The sequence below is a fragment of the Arachis ipaensis genome, chromosome B9 (assembly GCF_059453495.1).
Source record: "Arachis ipaensis isolate K30076 ecotype BB chromosome B9, ASM5945349v1, whole genome shotgun sequence".
NCBI classification, from domain to species: domain Eukaryota; kingdom Viridiplantae; phylum Streptophyta; class Magnoliopsida; order Fabales; family Fabaceae; genus Arachis; species Arachis ipaensis.
In genome coordinates, this window is record NC_142444.1 from 99,392,402 (window position 1) to 99,406,450 (window position 14,049).

Consider the following 14,049-nt stretch of genomic DNA (forward strand, 5'->3'; position numbering starts at 1 on the left):
AGTCTTCAACTATGATATACTTTGGAGGTTGTACACCCTCCTCAGCATCAATTTCAACCGTCTTGGAAGGAGGCTCTATGTCTTGACTTTCCCATGGAGGTTCTGCATCTCCTAAGTCTTCAACCAACTCTTCTTCTTGAACAATGATAGCTTCTTCTACTTGTTCTAGTACGAATTCATTCTCTGTCTTGTCCACTGGGGTTTCTGGTATCTCCTTCATGCTACGCCCTTCATGAAATTGTCCACATGGGGCTGTGGTTAACCCTTGTATATTTGATCGTCTAGAAGCCCATTGAATTAATACTTGCTCCAGTTGTTGAACGGTTGCCTGAAATTTAATTACTGTTTCCCTTAGGCGAACCTCTGCTTCTCGGGTTGCCGGACTTGGACATGATACAAAAGAAAGTGGTGGTGGTTGGGAGTGATTGGATTGGAATTAGGGTGGTTCTATATATGGTTCATATGGCTCATAAGGTGGTTGGTATGGTGGTTGAGGGTTAGGGTCATATGGGGGTGAATGGTGGAAAGGGGCTTGTGAGTATAGTGGTCCAAAGTTGTGTTGAGGAAAGGGTTCATAGGCATATGGTGGTGGTTGTTGATAGTCCATTGGAGGTGGTTGTTGCCATGAGGGTTGATCAAATCCTTGTGGCTCCTCCCATCTTTGATTGTTCCAACCTTGATGCCTGTTCTCATTGTAATTTTTTCTTCCTGCAACATTATTGTAACTAGACTCATAGCCAAAGGGGTGAGAGTTCATAGTAGCAAATAAAAAATTAAAAACAAAAATAAAAATAAATTTAAATTAAAAGGTTATTTAAAATTTGAATTTGAAAATTAAATTTTGAAATTTGAATTTTGAAATTTTGAAATTTGAATTTTGAATTTTGAAAATTTTTGAATTTGAATTTTGAAAAAAAAAATTTAATTTAAATTTTTGAAATTTGATTTTTTTGAAATAAAAATTTTAAAATAAAAACTAATAACCTCTTAACTTAAGAAAAAGCAAAAATAAAAATAAAAACAAATAAACAAGCAAAAATAAAATATTTACAATAACCAATAATAAGGCACACGTTTGCAATTCCTCGGCAACGGCGCCATTTTGATGAGAGAACTTTTGCGTGGTCTAGAAATTTGCGGATAAATCCTCGTTGCAAGTATAGTTTCTAAACCTTCAAAAGTCCTTTCATACAAACGTTTTGGTTGTCACAAGTAACAAACCCCTTTTAAAATTGATAACCAAGTATTTAAACCTCGGGTCGTCTTCTCAAGGAATTGCAAGGAGGTATGTTCTTATTATTGGTTATGAGTTTGTAAATTGGGGAAATTTGGAGTTTGGGCAATGGGCACAGGTATATTTTCAAAGCAATAAAAATAAATAAATAACTGAAAAATAAGCTTTTGGCAAGGTATGAGAACCGGAAATTCTGTCCTTGTTATCCTTATCAGATGTGATGAGAATTGGATTTCGATCCCACTTAGTTAAGTCAAGTGGACTAATTAGCTTGATTCTCAAGTCCTAGTCAACTCCTGTGGAGAGACTAGTGTTAGAGCAATCCTAGCTAAAGCAAAATCTGCCAATTTCAACCACTCCTGAGTTTGACAACTCAAGTGTTACCAATTACCTAACCAAAACCAAAAGGAAGAAAATATCTAAATTAAATTAAAAGCAAAGCAATCTTAAATCTGAAATACCTCAAATAATATTAATTAAGAAAATCATAACATGAATGTAGCATAAGCCAAATAGGCAACATAACTAATATAAGCATTAAAGTATCTGAACGTAAGAGATAAATATAAAGTAAAAGAACGTTGAACCTGGGCTTGAGAGTCACTCCTAAAACTAAGAGAAATCCTAAATCCTAATCCTAAGAGAGAGGAGAGAACCTCTCTCTCTAAAAACTACATCTACTCCTAAAATTATGAATTATGAATGCCTCCTCATGAATGGATGTAGTCCTCCACTTTATAGCCTCTAATCTGTGTTTTCTGGGCCACAAACTAGGTCAGAAACAATCCAGAATTCGCTGGTTTCGAATTTTGCTACGCTGGATTTATTTTCTGTCACTGCGATGCGGCCGCATGAATCACGCGGTCGCGTTGCCTAGCGTCAGGGAAACTATAACATATTATATATCAAATCGAAGCTCTAGACGTTAGCTTTCCAACGCAACTGGAACCGCGTCATTTGGATCTCTGTAGCTAAAGTTATAGCCGTTTGAGTGCGAAGAGGTCAGGTAGGACAGCATAGCAATTTCTCCAACTTCTTGTATTCCTTCCACTTTTGCATGCTTCCTTTCCATCCTCCAAGCCATTCCTGCCCTATAATCTCTGAAAACACTTAACACACATATCAAGGCATCTAATGGTAATAAGAGAGGATTAATAATAAGCAAATATAAGATCAAAGAAGCATGTTTTCAATCAAAGCACATAATTAGGAAGGCAAATGTAAAACCATGCAAATATTATGAATAAGTGGATGAAGAGTTGATAAAATCCACTCAATTGAGCACAAGATAAACCATGAAATAGTGGTTTATCAACCAGCTACTCCCTGCCGCTGATCCCATTAAGTTTGCAAACAGATACTGCGAGCTGAAGTATCCGGTGTTTGCAACCTCCAGGAACCTGTACCTGGAGCGGACTTTGAAAATTTTGGAAGAACTCCAGCAATACACCGCCGATCAAATCAAACAAAGAAGCTGGTTCTTCCTGGAGAGAAACCTGACAGAGGTCAATGCTTCTTGGGTAAGAGAGTTTTTACTGCAATTACTTCAAAACTTCCCTAGATGCAGTGAACCTAAGAGGGAAGCAGATACTGGTCACTGAAGAGGCCATTGAGGATATTCTGCAGCTTCAGCCTAAATCCGATCAGCTTGATGGTTACCAAAAGGCTGAGGAGGACATGCGCTTCATGAGGTTTGACTGGGATGCGGTCAAGGCAAGGATAGCCCTTGACCCGACTGTCCCATGGGTCATGGGTCAGAACACCACCATGCCTAAGGGAATCAAGCGGATATACTTAAATGATGAGGCTCGGCTCTGGCACCAGATCCTGAGCAACTTTATTATGCCAAGTACTCATGAGACGGAGCTACCTGCCGCTATGATCACCCTCCTCTGGTGTGTGATGGAGGGTAAGGACCTGTACCTGCCACGATTCATCCGGTACTACATGGCCAGGTCCACATCAGAGGCACTCTCCCCTTCCCATATCTGATTACCCAGCTCGGACGTCGAGCTGATGTGCCTTGGGAGGATGCTGATGAGAAGCCACCTGCTGCAGAATGCAAGAAGATTATCCCTCACAGCAGGAACTTTCTGGCTTTGGGCTATAGACCTCCATTCCTCACTACCCCTGATGAGACAGCCACACCTTTAGCTAGCCCCTCTTCATCTACTGCTACCCCAGCTACCACCACTACACCTCCACCTGCCTCAGAGCCAGTTTATCACCTCGTGCACCGCCTATTTTAGCAGCTAGACCAGATGGATTGCCGCAACCGGCGCCGATATGAGAGATCTGAGTGTCGCAGCAAGTGACGCTATGAGCACCTAAAGCTGATGATACGATCTGGCGACGACATCCCCTCCGAGCCTGACACACCATCAGAGCTATCTGAGGAGGAGGCGGATGATCATGAGGCAAAGACCCATCCACAGAGAGAGGCGGAGCAGGCAGGCCCGGAGCAGGCTGCATCATGGCAGGAAGAGCCGCATCAGATTCAGGTTGTAGACCCCAGAGGTTCCTATACAATCAGCACCTCCTCTACAACAGGCAGATCCTCAGACCACCACCACAGAGACTCCAGCCACCCATCCTTCCAGTGATGACACTCCTTCACATCCTGCTTGAGTGAGCATCGAGGACAATGCTTTATTTTAAGTGTGGAGAGGTTGCCATCTCTGGCGTATTTTTCTTGGTGAACCACTACAGACTCTTTTTATTTTATTTTGTTATTTTTCTGTATTTTGATCTTTATTTTTATTTCTTAGTACTTATATATTTCTACTCTATTTCTGCATGTTGCACTTTAGTTTATATTTTAGCCAGTTAGTTTAGTTGCAATTCTAACTTATTAGTTATAGAATATGTGGATTAATTAGTATAGTTTACCCTTTTAGTATATGATAGCTTGGTTTAAATTGAAAATAAAAAGGAAGTAAACTAGAGACTTTAACATAAACAATCCACACACCTTGTATATATAGCATTACATGTTAGTTAGTTAACAACATTTCATCAAGGAGAAACACTAAAACTTTAAAGCCACCCTAAGATTTACATTGAGAATAATGGGAACTCTTAATTTTTACTTGCATGACATATATAACTGAGATATGATTTTTGATCTAGAGAACATACAGCCTGTGAGTTCTGAGCTTAATTGTATGGTTACATTCAAACCATAATATTTTATTCCTATGTGTTTTGCCCTTCTTTTTTATTCTGATGTTCTTTACTTTGTTTTAATCTATATGTCCAAGAAAGTGATTGAGGCCATTGTTTGATTCTAGCTCACTTATCCCAAATTAGCCTACCTTTTACATCACCCTTGTTAGCCCCCTTGAGCTTTTAATCCCCTCTTGTTCTATAAACCACATTACTAGCCTTAAGCAAAAAAAACAAAATAAAAATCCCAATTTGAATCCTTGGTTAGCTTAAGATAGAAATTGTGTATTGTTTAAGTGTGGGGAACCTTATAGGAACATGGATGATAAAAACAAAGGTAGAAAGTTAAAAAGAATAAAGACATTTCAAAATAAAAGTTTTGGGAAGCATGCTCATGTGAAATCAAAATAATTGAATTACCATGTGCACTAAAAAAAATTTCTATTTAAATAAAGGGGATACAAAAATTCCCCAATTGCAAAATAAAAAAAAGAATCAATGCACATGGGACAAAAGTTAAAGTTAATATATGAGCTTGCAATACAAAGTGAAAAAAATAGGGTAAATAGGTAAAGAAGCTTTGCTTTATAAATATGTATGTTAGGTGAGATCTTAGACTAATCAAGGATTCACTTATTAGCTCACTTAGCCTTATACATACACCCTTACCTTTACCTTGGCCCCATTACAACCTTAAATAAAGACCTCATGATTTTTTGTATGTCTGTATTCTATAATTGTTGATTGGTTAGATGAAGAACAAAGTTATAGAAAGTGAGGATAAAAAGAAGAATGGAGTGATTAACCTAATAAACACTGAGTGACTAGAGAGTAAACACAAAACCCAGTGAGGGTTCAATAGCTTATCAACATATATCTCTGCTTAAATTGTTAACTGTCTTGCAAGTTTATAAATTATTTTTCTTTCCCATCTCAATTGTAAAAGTGCTTTAATATTATCTAACGTTTGGCTATGCATATATGACTCCTTGAGAATGTGAATTAGTTCAACTACATGTAAGTTTCATATACAAGTGAATGACAATTAGAATTGCATGATTCATTTAGGTAGTTGCATTTAGAATAGACTGCATTGCATGAGATTCCACCACTTTAACTTTAACCTTACTCTTTATCTTGGATTTAGCATGAGGACATGCTATTGTTTAAGTGTGGGGAGGTTGATAAACCCATATTTTATGATATATTTTGTGCCTAATTTAAGTGATTTATTCAATCCTTCACTCACTTATTCATGTTAATTGCATGGTTTTACTTTCCCTTCCTTATTATGTGAGATATGTGAAAAACATGTTTCCTATGCTTTAAGAATAATTATTTTAATTACCCTTTATTAACATTCGATGCCGCGATTTGTGTGTTGAGTAGTTTCAGATCTTCTAAGGCAGGAATGACTTAAAGGATGGAAAGAAAACATACAAAAATGGAAAGAAAGCACAAAATGGAGTTTTTGAAGAAACTGGCAGCGACGCAAACGCGTGGACGACGCGGCCGCATGCCCAGCGCAGAGAGAGCGCGACGCGAACGCATGAATGACACGAACGTGCACCTTGAGCAGAACGCAGATGATGTGGACGCATGACCAAAGCAAACGCGTGATAAAGAAAACTCCAGATGATGCGACCGCGTGACCCACGCAGACGCGTGACAGAGGCCACGCACCAGAAATTACAGAAAACGTTCCCAGTGATTTCTGAAGCCCTTTTTGGCCCAGATCCAAGTACAGAAAGCACAGATTAGAGGTTATAAAGTGGGAGAATGCATCCAGTCAAAAGAGAGTCTCCAATTATTTACTTTTGATGATTTAGATGTAGTTTTTAGAGAGAGGTTCTCTCCTCTCTCTCTTAGAATTAGGATTTAGGATTTTTCTTGCTTTCATGATTGTCCCTTTTTATCAGGTTCAACTTTCCATTTTATTATCTTCTCAATTTAATTTATGAACTTTTCTATGTTACAGATAATTCTCTTAATTAATGTTATTTGAGGTATTTCAGTTTATGATTGCTCTCTTTTGTTTATGTTACTGTTAATTCCAACCTGAAGATATTTTTATTCGAGTAGATTTACTTTTCCCCTTTTGGTCTTGGTTAAGAAATCATTAACTCAGGAGTTATCAAACTCAACGTGATCGATAATTGCTATCTTTGCTAATTGAATTGAACTTAAATAATTCCATTCCTTTCTCAGGAATTGACTAGAACCTGAAGATCAGACTAATTAATCCACTTGATCTTCCCTTGCTTTAGTAAAGGCTAACTAAGTGGGAGTAAGACTCAATTCTCATTACCATTGATAAGGATAACTAGGATAGGACTTCCAATTTCTCATACCTTGCCAAAGTGTGTTTTACAGTTATATATTTATTTTACTTGTCATTCAAATTACTTGTTCCTTACTTTCAAAACCGCCCAATTTACAATCTTCATAACCAATAGTAAGAACATACCTCCCTGCAATTCCTTGAGAAGACGACCCGAGGTTTAAATACTTCGGTTATTAATTTTAAAGGGGTTTGTTACTTGTGACAACCAAAACGTTTGTAAGAAAGGTTGATTGCTCAGTCTAGAAACTATACTTACAACAGGAATTTATTCTGAATTCTAAACCGTCAATCTTCAGTTCGTCAGCCTCATACTCGGCTTGGTTGTTCGAGGAAGAAAACATGAACATTAAAGAGAGTTCGAGTTAGGTTCCCTGGTCAATTTCTAGGATGACACCCGCTCTACTTCTGATTTTGTTTGATGAGCCATCAATATAGAGGTTCCAGTTAGCAGGGGTGCCTGATGGGTGGTAAAGCGATTCCACACAAAAACTCACCGGCAAGTGTACCGACCTCACTTAGAGTGAGGTCGATCCCACAGGGATTGATGGATCAAGCAACTTTAGTGAGGTGATTAGTTTAGTCAAGCTAACATTGGTGAATTGAATGAAATTGAACTGGCAAAAAGTAAATTGCAATGAATTATAAATTGTAGAAAGTAAAGTGGACAGAAGCTTAAATTGGCAGAATGTTAAATGACAAGAAATGTAAATTGTATCAAATGTAAAGGGGGCTGGGTGCTAGAAACCACTTCCTCTTCTTCAATAATTTTGGCTTTCTCCACTTGCTCTAGTACAAAATCCAACTCCTCCTTGATGACTTCCATCTCTTGACAACTTTCTTCAATTCCCCCTAATTCTTCAACTGCTCCTTCATCTTCAAGGGTCTCTCCTACCTCCACTTTTTGAGCCTTTTCTTGCTTCTCTTGAAGTAGGTATGCGTGAAACCGATCCATTACGTCCCTAAGACGGTCTCTTCTCTCTTGTTCTATGTCACTAGCATAATTGGGATCGTGTTGCTCTTGGATTGATGGATGTGGGTGCTCTTTCATGGAGGGTGGTGATGAGATGGAGAGAACATTATGTGGTTGAGAAGGAAGTACACCAGAGCTTGAGGGTTGAATATTGTGAATAAAGGATGATTCCACACGAGATATAAGAGCTTGGACAGAAGAGGTGAGACCGGTGAGAGCAGAGGTAAGTGTGGTCTGAAGATCCTGTTGCCCTTGGCGAAGAACACTAAAAGTATCATCTATGGGAGCTTGGGGTGGATAGGAGGGTTCATTTGTTGGGAGAAAGGGCTCATAATGGGAAGGTGGTTCATCTTGGTAAGGATATGGAGATGGTGAATATTGAGGTGGTGGTTCTTGGTATGGTTCATATGGTTCGTATGGTGGTTGGTGTGGTGGATAAGGGTTAGGGTCATATGGAGGTGAATAGTGGAAAGGGGCTTGTGAATATGGTGGTTCAAAGCTATGTTGAGGAGGGGAGTCATAGGCATATGGTGGGGCTTATTGGTAACTACAAGGGGGTCCACCATATCCATTGTCTTGGTGTGCACCTTGGAATGGGTCTTGCTCATAGTAAGTTGGAGGAGGTTGTTGCCAAGAGGGTTGATTAAATCCTTGCGGCTCCTCCCATCTCTGATTGTTCCAACCTTGATGCATGTTCTCATTATAGCTTCCATTCCCTACAACATAATTTGAATCAAACTCATAGCCAAAAGGGTGAGAATTCATAGTAACAAAAAAAAAGTAAAAACAAAAACTAATAAGAAAATAATGAAAATAAACTCCTAAAACTAGGAACAACTAACAAAGAAACAAAAAAGCAAAATTATTCACAATAACCAATAATAAGGCACACATTTGCAATTCCCCGGCAACGGTGCCATTTTGACCAACGGATTTTTGCTAGTAAAGAATTCACAATAAATTTCTTGTTGCTAGTATAGTTTCTAAACCAACAAAGAATCCTTTCATACAAAAATTTGGTTGTCACTTAAGCAAACCCAATAAAAATAAACCGAAGTATTTAAACCTCGGATCGTCTCTCAAAGAATTACAGGGAAGTGTTCTTGTTATTGGTTATGAGTTTTCTGAGAAATTTTAAGAGTTAGAAAATAGAAAAATAAATGATTGTAAATTAAAGCAATGAAAATTAACAAGAGAATTTATATAATTAAAATAAAAAGCCTTGGCTAGGAGAAGATTAATTGGAAGATCTATCCTTGTTGGATTTCCCAAGATTAATAGTAATAGGTTGTTGTTTCTACTTAGTTAACCCTTACCGAATAAAGAAAAGTCAAGCAGGGAGCCAACTTCTATTCACAAGTCCTAATCCTCTCCCTTGGGAAGGATTAGCGTTAGTGGCCAGAGAGCCAGCCAACAACTTCCAATTATAATTTAACTCTTGAGTCTTCCAACTAAAGGGTCTCCAAATATTAATCAACTCCAAAGCCAAGTTGGAAGCCTACTCCATTGACATGGATGCCAATTTTGCATACATGTAAAGGGAGTAGAAAGAAGACATGATAATTGGACTCAATTGAAAATAATCAAGAAATAATGAAATTAAATAGAAAAGTATCTTTGCATTAATTAATTCCAAAATTGAAGGTATCCATATAACTCTAAACAAAGTAAATGGGGAATAAAAAGAGTAAAGGAATATGAAACTAACTAGAATGATAAAGACTTCAACGGAGGTAGTAACTCTTTTCAATATCCAACTCAAAAGCATAAAACTACGAATCCTAAAACCTAGAGAGATGAGAGAGCCTCTCACTCTAGAAAACTACATCTAAAACCTAAATTGTCAATAATGAGAAGTGAATGAATGATATTTGATTCCCTTACTCTGCAGCCTTTAATCTGTGTTTTTTCGGGCTTAGAACTGGGCCAAAAGGAGCCCAAAAATTGCTGAGCGCGAATTCTGATACGCTGAATTTTCGCAGATGCACGCATGTGCGTGATGCACGCGTGCGTGCCGCTTATCTGCAGAGCAACCATGGTAAATTATATATCATTTCGAAGCCCCAGATGTTAGCTTTCCAACGCAATTAAAACTGCCTCATTTAGACCTCTGTAGCTCAAGTTATGATTAGTTAAGTAAGAAGAGGTCGGGCTTGACAACTTTGCAGTTCCTTCAATTTCTTGTATTCCTTCCACTTTTGCATGCTTCCTTTCCATCCTCTAAGCCATTCCTGCCCTATAAACCCTAAAATCACTTAACACACATATCAAGGCATCGAATGGTAATAAGAGGGGATTAAGCATAGCAAATTTAAGGCCGAAGAAGCATATTTTTCAATCATATCACCAAATTAGGAAGGAAAATGTAAAACATGCGAATTATATGAATACATGTGAGTTTAGTGGATAAAATCCACTCAATTAAGTATAAAATGTACCATAAAATAGTGGTGCATCACCTGCCTCTGCTAGTCCTGCTATTGGTATTGTCCCTATTGGTCCTGCAGCTCCTGTCCATTCTAATAGAGTTGACCCAGGATGGAAATATATTAGCACTGTAGAAGAAGGAAATACCAATGACACTGTATGTAATTTTTGCAGAAAAATTATGAAAGGAGGCATCACACGGGCAAAAGAGCACTTAATGATCAAGTCTGGAAATGTTGCTGGATGTAAAAAGATCCTAAAGGATGTTATTGCTGAATTATGGGAGTATTACAATTAGAAAAGGAATCGAGGAAGACAAAGTGCCACACTGAGAAGAACCGAAGAACAGAGTGCCAATGCTAGGGAACTTGACTTAGAGAGCTTGGGGTTCAGATTGTTAGAGGAAGATGCTCAAGGGATTGATGAACCTCATAATCCAGCTCCAATGGCAGTAGCTAGAGGGGGTGCAAGTAGGCTATAGGAGGTGCAACTAGTGTGAGAAGTTGATGAATCCACATTTCATGGTATTTATTTGCTCTATTTGGGTGGATTTCATCAACTTTTCTTACACTTATTCATTGAAATAGCATAGTTTCATGATTTCTTCCTAAATTGTGCTTGAAAGTGAAAACATGCTTTTTAGGCCTTATAATTGCTAAATTTTATCCACTTTAATTCCATATGATGCCTTGAAGTGTTTGTTAAGTGATTTCAGATTTCCAAGGCAAGCATGGGTTGAAGAAGTGGGGAAAAGAGCATGCAAAAGGGAAGAAGCCATGAAGAAATGGAGTTTGAAAGTTCCAGCACCCGTGCGTATGCACAAGTACTCGTGCACGCGTGAGAGTGAATTGTGCCAAATGACGCGTACATGTGACCCACGCGTACGCGTGACACAAGGCACGTGAGCTCATTAATGCAATTCACTGGGGGCGAATTCTGGGCCTCCAAAACCCAGTCCAACTCATTTCTGAAGTTATTTCAACCCCAATTCAAGTGGAAACAAGGGGGGCAATTAGGTTTAGCTTTTGTTATGTTCTTCTCTTAGTTTCTAGAGAGAGAGGCTCCCCCTCTCTCTAGAATTAGGTTAGGTTTAGTTAATTTCTCTTTAATTTCTGTCTTTAATTCTTGTCTTAGTGTAGTTTCATTTATGTTTTCATGCCTTCTTGTCTTTATCTTCTTTATTTCTCTTGTTATTTCCTTTATTTTGTCAATTTTCATGTTATGAACACTTTTGTTATTTTAATCTTGATTAATGCAAATTTATGTTTTCATGTTCATTTATTGCTTCCTTTAATTGTTTTTGTCATTTTCTTGCTTTTGGTAGTTAGAATTTATTTTTAATGCATTTTAATATTATTTTATTTTCATACACACCAAGTGTTTGATAAAATACTTGTCTTAGTTTCACTTAGTTTTTCCCCACTCTTGACTTGAAATTGATGACTTTGGTGACCCTTGAGTCATTGATGTCCATTCTTGTTTGATATATTAGAGTAGTTAGTTGATTTGGTCTCCCTTGACTCTATGTGACCCATTAGTGTTGACATAGGACTTAGGGATTGGAATCAACTATGCCTATTTGACTTATCCTCGATGTAGGGTTAACTAAGTAGGATTAATCATAATCATCATGTGTTTGTGGTCAATGTCTAGGATAGGTAACCTTAGCTCTCAATTACTTGCCAAAAGCTTTCTTGCATTTGAAGTTTCATTTCCTTGCATTTAATTGCTTTGACTTTTATTGCTTTGATGATTAATTTCTTGCATGTTTAGTTTTTCACACTCTTGGTTAAGAAATTGGGTGTTTGGGTGAGCTTGAGTAGTGGATGTCCATTCCACAGTGTGTGAGGATTGTTAATTAATTTGGTTTCCTTGACTCTAAGTGACCCCCTAGTGTTGACTTAGGACTTAAGGATTGAGATTAATTATGCCTAGTTGACTTATCCTCGATGTAGGTTGACTAATTAAGATTAATCCACACACAATTACCATATTTGTGGTCCACAACTAGGATAGCAAGCCCTAATTACCCGATTCTTGCCAAGAGCTCTTTTAGCATTTAATTTCCATTTTCATTGCCTTTACTTGCTTTCATTTAATTACTTGCATGTTAAGTTACTTTCTTGCTATTTACATTTATTGCCTCTTATAATCAAAACCCCAAAAATATCCCATAGCCAATAATATGACATTTCATTGTAATTCCTAGGGAAGAGGACCCGGGAGCTCAATACTCTCAGTTTATATTTGGTTTGAATTGTGATAACATTTGATTGATGGTTAATTTGTTGGGTTAGGACTATACTTACAACGCCAATTCCATTTTGATAATCAAATTCCTAACCTATGCAAATTAGCCATTGTCAAATTTGGCGCCGTTTTTGGGGAGTTGCAATGGTGTGATGTTATGGCTATTGTAAATATGTTAATATGTAAATAGCTTGCTTTTTGGTTGTTTTTATTAATGGTTAGCATTGGGATCTCGGAGGACATTGGAGATTCAAGCATTTGGTGGGGAAGTCATGCACAAGCCACCATAGCAAGGGCTCTCCCAATTGTCTAACTTAAAGACAATAATTAAAAGTGTTTGGTAACATCTTTCTAACTCTCCCTCTCTTTTAGATTATGTTTGTTGAATTTTTTATTGTTTTAATTAGCTTAGGTTGGTAGAATTTTTGTGTTGATCTTGCATTTTTAGTGTAGAATAAAGTTTTGGGGTTGGAAATGCTATTTTGGATGTCATGTTTGGTGCCTTAGAGCACTAAAATTTTTTGAGAAAAACAGAGCATGTGTGTGCGCACACACCTGTGCGTACGCACACAATGATGAAAATATTTCTTAATGATGAGAGCAAGTACAATGATGTTTTTAAAATCGTTGACAACAGATGGAATTGCCAATTTCATCGTCTGTTGCATGTAGCTGGTCATTTTCTAAATCCCGAGTTGTTTTATGACAACCCTCGCATTGAGCTGGATTTAGAAGTTACAAAGGGGTGGTTTGAGTGCATCACTAGATTAGTGCCAAGTCAAGCTATGCAATAGAAGATATTGGAGTAGCAATCACTATACAAGGCTGGCTATGGACTTTTTGGATCAGATTTTGCAAAATCTCAAAGGAAAAAGATTTCAACCGATAAGATTATTATAAATTTTACAAAGCTTTATAAATTTAGTTCAATTAAAAGCTTAGACAAATTTATTTTAACTTTATAGCATTTTGGTGGCAAATATATGGGCATGAATCTCCAAACATGCAAGACCTTACTATCAAGATCTTGAGCTTGACTTGTAGTGCTTCAGGATATGAGCACAATTGGAGTATATTTGAGCATATTCATACTAAAAAAAGAAATAGGCTTGATCATGAAAGGATGGAGAGTTTGGTCTTCATAAAGTATAACCAACAACTCATAGAGAGGTACAACCTTAAAGATAAAGTTGACCCTATTGCACTCATGACATTGATGAGTGTAATGAGTGGTTAGTTGGAGAAATTGGGACTACCACCTTTCGAGAAGATGATAATGTGGATGATGATCCTAATTTAGTTCATCAAGATGACAACACTTTGAGTTGAAACCTTGTGTTTGAAGCAATAGGGGGACATGAGCCTGACAAATATTAGGAGAAGTCAACGAAATAGAAAAAGGAACCTGCAACTGCAAGGGATGGTGCAAGTAGTGGACCAAGTCGGTCTAAGGCTTCAAAAAAAAAAAGGAAAGGCAGTAATTGTGGAGGATGAAGAAGAACCAGAATTTGAAGATGAAGAGGATTCTGAAAATGAAAAAGAAGAAGAGGAGATTCAATTTAATGATACTGAATCAGAGGATGATGAGGGACCAGAGGGACACGACGTGTTAATTTGGATGAATTTGATGAGAGCTAGAATGTAGATGGTTCATAGTTT

At 37.6% G+C, this 14,049-nt stretch overlaps 1 pseudogene; it reads left to right on the top strand.

Moving 5' to 3' along the window:
* Nucleotides 1-12,962: 12,962 nt before the first annotated feature.
* LOC148545607 (uncharacterized) lies at nt 12,963-13,719 on the top strand (annotated as a pseudogene).
* Nucleotides 13,720-14,049: the final 330 nt, after the last annotated feature.